The 6,994-nt window shown below is 32.3% G+C and overlaps 1 long non-coding RNA gene across 5 annotated transcripts in view; it reads left to right on the top strand.

Annotated features, from left to right (window-relative positions):
* LOC110428772 (uncharacterized) overlaps positions 1 to 6,539 on the top strand; it is a 7,055-nt gene extending 516 nt beyond the window's left edge. For 2 of the 5 annotated variants that reach the window (XR_002446508.1, XR_002446506.1), the window contains exons 2-3: positions 1,963 to 2,035; positions 4,154 to 6,539. This is a non-coding gene — a long non-coding RNA (uncharacterized LOC110428772). Of the gene's footprint in view, positions 1 to 2; positions 33 to 1,962; positions 2,036 to 4,153 lie in introns of those variants that run through there. The other 3 variants (XR_016352235.1, XR_016352236.1, XR_002446507.2) reach the window with 3 other exon arrangements.
* Positions 6,540 to 6,994: the final 455 nt, after the last annotated feature.

Below are 6,994 nucleotides of genomic sequence, written 5' to 3'. Positions count from 1 at the left end.
GTCTCGAACGTCGGTAACGATCACGGGAAGAGGTCGTTACAGTCACATAGCATATAATTCAAACATAGCATATTTGTTTTCATAGCATATTCATTTAAGTTTTAACATATACACTATTTCATTTAGGTTCCAAACTTATGCATAATGTTATTTGAGTCTTAAATACTCATACATTTTCATAATCATCAGTCTATGGACATAGGCATTCCTTACATTTGCAAACATTAACATCAAAATATCATTAGCTCATTCAATAGCTTAACATTCATTTAGCATCATTACCATCAAAATCAGGGGTGTTACTAAAGGCATTATCAATGCTCAAATACTAGTACATGTTAAGCTTATTTATTTGGAAAGTAAACAATCATTCTCATAGACTGAAGTATATGAGATACTTGAGGAAGGCATGTGGGTGCTTGTTACAGAAAAAGTTCATTAAACATGACCTGCTATGAGAACTCTATTTAGTATTTCACTCAATTGTCTATGAAATATGTTCTCATGTGATAATCGTGCAACTAGTCCTCGAACTTGAGACACCAAGTCATTTTGTGTGAGGAATGGCATACTTTGATTTCACCCCTACCAGTTTAGAGGTGACCAGATACCTAAATAAGGTCCTTTTGGGTGTGCCATGAAGCATAAAAGAGTTATTAAAGAGATGATTCATAGCCCCAAGTGATATGAGGGGATGCATCTCACTTGTTCTTAATTTTAGATTACTTGTATAAAATCTTTGGCCAAAGTATAATAAATTTAAGGAAAGTTAGTTTCCTAAATTCATAAAGTTAGTCATGAATTATGAAACTAACATGGAATGTCATAAGTAGACACTAAGTCATGCTTTATGTGAAATCCCACCCTAAGTAAGATGGTAAGCTAGGAAATCCATAGGTGAGCATATAAAATACATATTTTGAACATCACAATTAGTTTTAACCTTCAAAAGAATTCATTGACAGTTTTGGTTGTCTATCACTTTTGAAGTAGAAAATTTTCTAAGTTTAGAAAGGGATCAAAATATGTTATTTTTATAGAACAAGTTTTGGAAATAAAAATCAGTGATAATCCCTTGATTTTTAGATGACCGAAAATGATCTTTTCATAATTTTTGGAGTATGTTTGCTATAATAAATGGGAGCTCTAAATTTAATTTCAGTCAAACTTTTCTCAATTTTTTTCTTGAAACCAAAATTTAGATCTTGATTCTTTAGGATTTTGATTTTTTTGATATTTTTATTAAATCCAAATGGGGGGTTGTTTGCTTATTTATATTAAATATCTTAAAAAAATAAAGAGTAAAAAGGAAAGAAGTAAAATTAAGGACATTTACTTAAACGGTATTTAATGAAAATAAGTTGGGCTGGTTTTGTAGGTAATCTATCTTAAAAATGCATTATGTTTCATATATATTAATGCGTGTTCATCATGTATCGATATATATGGTCAATACATGGCCTAAATGTATCGATATATTTCATTGATTTCAGAAAAATAAAAAGGGCAAAATTATATTTTCACACTCAAAACTATAAATACGTCACTTTTTTAAAAAGGTTTCAACCTTCATCCATTTTCTAAGGTATTTCTCTCAACTCAAACCCTCTCATCTCATTTTTAACTCAAATCTTCATTTTTAATGATTAAATGATGTGGTCTTGAGTTGTTATGAAAAGTGGGGGACTTTTAAGCTTTGGAAACTTCAAATCTTGATTCCTAGTTTATGAAAATATGATTTTATCGTCCAGATTTTCTGTTGGTGATTATAGCTTAAAGGTTTTGTGATTTTCTTAAGCATCCAAGCTTACCTAAAGTAAAGATGAAATACTTATAGGTATTCAAGCATGGGTTTTATCTAGAAAATTAGTCTAGTTAAAAGTGAGTAGTTTCGAAAGTACTTAGAATGGTTATTACGAGATTTTACTCTAGGAAATGATTATGATGATTGTTGTATGATAGGAACACTTGAAAACTCTATGGATATTGGCGAAATGAAGTTGTGATTGGAGCTAGGAATTGACTCTCCAATTAGGTGAGTGGATACACCTTTTCAAGTATTTTAATATGTAAAGTTAGCATGATTTTTATGGAAATGGTTGTTTAAGCATGCTGAAAAATTATTTACATAAATGGTTTATCAAAGGATTTGATCTACAAGATTTTATGAAGTTTTCAAGGAATTGTTCAAATGACTTGATTTGATAATGATTGTGATATGTGTGACACAATGATTTTTAAATTATTTACAAACCTAATATCTATGTAAATATGCTACTATGTATTAGTTTTCAATAAGGGGGTATAGCTCTTTGATGTTTGTAGTCCATTCGATTACTTCGACCTTTGGGCTAGTGTGGCTATGAGATATTTCTATGGTTAATGTATGAATGTTATTTTTCACATGTTACATACGAAGTAGCATGATAATAATTTTGGATGCATGAGTTCCATTTATAAGATTGTAACATGCATGTCAAGAGATTTAAGTGAAAGCACATCACGTACATTGTGGGCTAAGCACGTAAGTGATTTATGAGGTTAGAAATGTAACATTTCGTACTCTCGTATAGAAGCCAATAAGACATAATTGATAAGACGAAGGGTCAATTGACATAAATTTAAGTGCTAAAAAGCGGTGACAAGTAAAAAGAATATTTAAAAATAATAATATTTATTAATAAAATAATATTAAAATATTAATATTTTATCTATTATTGAAATTAGTCATGAAGGACTATATGACCATCTAAGTGGGGAAGAAGAAGTAAGAAAGAATTTTGAAGAAAAATGACATTAGTGGGGCTCGCGTGTCTTTATTAAATAAAGTTAGAACGGGTAAGTATATATTTAAATATTATGGTGACACCTTGATGAGCTGTAAATTTTATATTTTACTTGTGCAAGTGTAAAAGGAAGGAAAATAGAAGAAAATTAGAATTAAAGAAATGCTGGAAGGACCAAATTGTAAAAGATGAAAAATTAGAGGGTCAATTGGTAAATAAGGAAAAAAAGTTGAAGACTTATGTGCAATTTCAATATTTGAAGGTAAATGTAAATTAACTAATCAAGAAAAGTTAGATTATGTGGGATAATGAGATATGCATGTGAATTCACTATTACATGCAAATTATGGTATGCAAAAAGGAAGAAGTTAGTGGGAAACATGTGAGACCCCACCATGTGAAGTAAAAAGAAAAATAAGACTAAATCTTATTACATATAATATGATAAGTGCATTAGGTGGCCAAATGAGGAAAGAAAGATCTGGGATGCATGTGACTTGAATAGATTAATGAATGACCAAATAAAATATAAAGTGAAGCTTGTGCATGAAATGTGACTGGAGAAATAAGGTGGTGCATGAAATAAAGAATGAAGAAAGGAAAAATGGGATGGTGAAGGTGGCAGATGGAGAAGTAAAGTAAGGATAGATTTTGGGCCAATGAACAAGGGAGGAAATTGGTGCAAGAAACTTGAGTGGGGGATGAAATGGTCCAATGAGAAGAAAGGGATAAATAAAGAGATTTGAGTTGATGGAGGAGCTTGGAAGAATTCACCCATACCAAAGAAAAAAAGAAAGAAAGAAAAACAAAACCAAACAAATTGAGTTTGCCTTAAGAAAAAAAAACCCTCACATTTGAGAGGAAAGAAAGAGAATCGTCCTTGAGAACAAAAGAGAAAAAAGAAAAGAGAAAGGAGAAAGGAGAAAAAGGCTTGGAAGAGGCTCGATTTTGGAGAAGAATAGAGAAAATCGAAAGGTTTTCTCTTGCATGCCATTGTTGAAACTTGAAAGAGAAAGTGGAGGTTCGGTTTGGAGATTTTAAGGTAAGAAAAGTAAAGGTTGTCATTTTGTTTGAATGCATGCTTTGTAAATTGATTATAAAGTAGGATTTTGATTGTGGTAGAAAGAATCTTCAAGGATTCAAGAATCAAAGTGAAGGATTCAAAGTGGAAGAAAACTGAGAGGTAAGCATGTAATGTGACTACATTGTGTTGTGTTGGCTTTGGTTGGTTGATAGTATGGGGATTGTATGTTAAATGATTGCGAATAATGTTGATGAAAACTTTGAAAGTAGGATAATGATTTATTGATTGATGTGCTACCCGTATATGAGTATAATTAAGTGTATTGGGTTTGAATTGTTCCTAGGAAGTTTGTGAGAAAGGAAAGTTGCCGTGGTGGTGTGCCGGAGGAGGTAACTGGTGACCAACAAGTAGAATTAGCTAGATATGCACCCGAATCGCTAGCGACATAGTGTCCCAATATTGTAAGGTGAGTAGAGGGTGTTTATTTCAAAATTTTCATACTATATATATATCAATATACAATTAAGAAACATGCCAATTTGCTTTAAATGCAATTTATGGATAACATGCGTTGTTAGCTCTGGTAGGTGATTTTTAAATGGATTTGTAATCAAGTTATATTGAATTTGTGGATAGCATGAGTTGGTAGAATGTTAGGCTTATGAATGTCATGCTTTTAAAGAGGTTTTGTGTATATGTATATATAACTATATATGTAAAGTGTTTTAGAAATTGGAAAACAAGCTTTTTATCACGATTTATGTCAAAACGTGCCTCTTTTGGTTTGTTTGGTGTGCATTCATGAACAAATTACATATATTCACCATACTGATTTGATATTTAAACTTCATGCAAAGGCTTTATATTATAAGTCTTACCAACAAGTTTATCATGTTACCATGAATAGTATATTTTTTTGGAAATAGTTTTAAAATGAGCTTTTGAGAACCCAATTTACTTTTAAATGGTTTTATCAAATCAAGAGATTCGAGAGTAGGCCAAATGTTACATCGGGATAGTGTGACCCTTGTGCACAAGCGAGCTCTAGCTAGAGAACCTTTGGGTCGTCAACGGGCTATTAGACATGGTTAGGGCCACAATCTGTGATGTATATATGTGGCTAGGCCACAAGTTGTTATACCTGGTTGTGACCAGTTGAGTTCTCCAATGTCAACCTACATCATATGGACTGCCATGGTTGTGGGAATCCAGTGGAGGAGGACCTATCGAATTGTTATTACATGGAAGTGGGTCTACAAATGATTTACTATGATTACTTACTCGAAAGTGATGTCTCTTTAGGTTTTCAAACACGAATTCTTTCACATGGTGAGAATTATAAGATGTTCCATAGCTCTATTGTTTATACAGTGATTTTATATTTAAACTCCTCGAGGATGAGATGATTTACGAACTTGTGTATGAGTTTTAGTAATGTTTGGTTTTATGGGAGCATGAGTTTTAGTAATGTTTGGTTTTATGGGAGCATGCATGATTATACTGATTTGCTTTAAGTAAAGTTGTTAAATGATTTCAATGGTGGAAATCTTTACTTGTATTGGTTTCGATACTTGACTTAAACAATTATCTTGTATTAAAATTTTTTATTTTACATGTAAGGCATAAATCTTCTTTTTTAGCTAAATTGTTTGCATATATTCTTATATTTTTAATATTCAAATCTTCTGTCCTTAGTTGTATCCCATCTATGTCCTACTCACGGAGCCGATGATCACTGAGTCTATGAGACTCACCCCCTTCATCTTCCTTTCACAGATAAGTGATTAGCTCAAGTGTATTGCCTCGACATATTTTGATTTGTTGCGACGTAGGTAATGGCATCTCTTAGATTTCCACTCCGAGTCACTCCGCTGCATAGAGGTTGTTACAGTGTTGTGAAGACAGCTAGACTTATAAAAAGTATTAGTTTATTTGTAATGTATTGCTAAAATCTTAACTTTGAGAAATGAATTCTAAGTGTGATGTTGAAACTTGCCCGAAGTCGATTAAACTTGGATATTGTTAACTAGTTGCTACACCCTAATTTCAGTTGTTTATTTGGTTTAAGTAAATGATAGTATTATTATTACAAGTTGATTACATACGCAATAGAATGTTTTGATTTCATTATCTGGAATCTCAATTAAGACTCGTTTGGGATTTAGCAGGTTCACTTGCAAGGCTCGGATGTTGGTAACGATCGGGAGGAAGGTTATTACAAGAAAATGCACGCTATGAGATATATGTGTTAAGATAGTCACATACATTATAGGGTAAGCATGATGATGATTTATGGTAATGTTATATGTTCATGATGCAAGCTAAGGATGAGAATGATCCTAAGATTAAGAGATCTTATGCTGATAGTGGGTGAGGCCGAAGTGTCACTCATGCAACTTTGATGATTGTTCATGCGAGGTAAACTAGATGATAGTGAGGACTTTATCCACTACTCGCTTGAGTGGGGTGGGACCACCAGATAGATCATGGATGAGGTCGATGTGCCATTCACAAGAGCGTGTTAAGAACTCAAAATAGTGGAAGTTTGACCAATATTTGTCGAAATAAGGTGAACCCACTCACATACAAAATGTAATGTATAATAAGTTCGAGGAATGATTGAATAGGCATTGTTGATGCTTTATATTTAAATGCATAAATTATGATTAGATGATTATTGAGAATGTTATTCACACTAAAATGTGGTGACATTAGCTTGATCAGATGAAACCTTAGCTCAGGGTGTAACACCCTGTATTTGCGAATAGAAATCAATAAGACCCAATCGACAAGATGACGGGTCAATAGATGAAAACTTAAGAGCCAAATGGCGGCAATGGTCGAAAGGAATATTTTAGAATAAAATATTTCGTATGTGATAAAATAATAATTAAATAAAAATATTGTTAACAGGATAGAATTAGCAGATTAAAACCAGTGATTTGGAAGCAAACTGAGGCAAGGTGAGATGCTTTGGGACCCGAGGGGATAAATAGAGAATTTTGGAATAAAATAATAATAAAATAATAATATTTTAATTATTATTGAGATTAGTCATAGAGGAGGATTATATCACTAATTTAAGTGGGGGAGAAGAAGTAAGAAAGAAATTTAAGCAAAACGACATACATGGGACTCGCGTGCCTTTATTCAATAAAGCACGAGCATGTAAGTATATATTTAA

The sequence above is a fragment of the Theobroma umbraticum genome, unplaced genomic scaffold (assembly GCF_002168275.2).
Source record: "Theobroma umbraticum cultivar Fairchild unplaced genomic scaffold, ASM216827v3 scaffold_69.0, whole genome shotgun sequence".
NCBI classification, from domain to species: domain Eukaryota; kingdom Viridiplantae; phylum Streptophyta; class Magnoliopsida; order Malvales; family Malvaceae; genus Theobroma; species Theobroma umbraticum.
The sequence above is the reverse complement of the archived record's forward strand: the minus strand, read 5'-3'. Positions and strand labels throughout refer to the sequence as shown.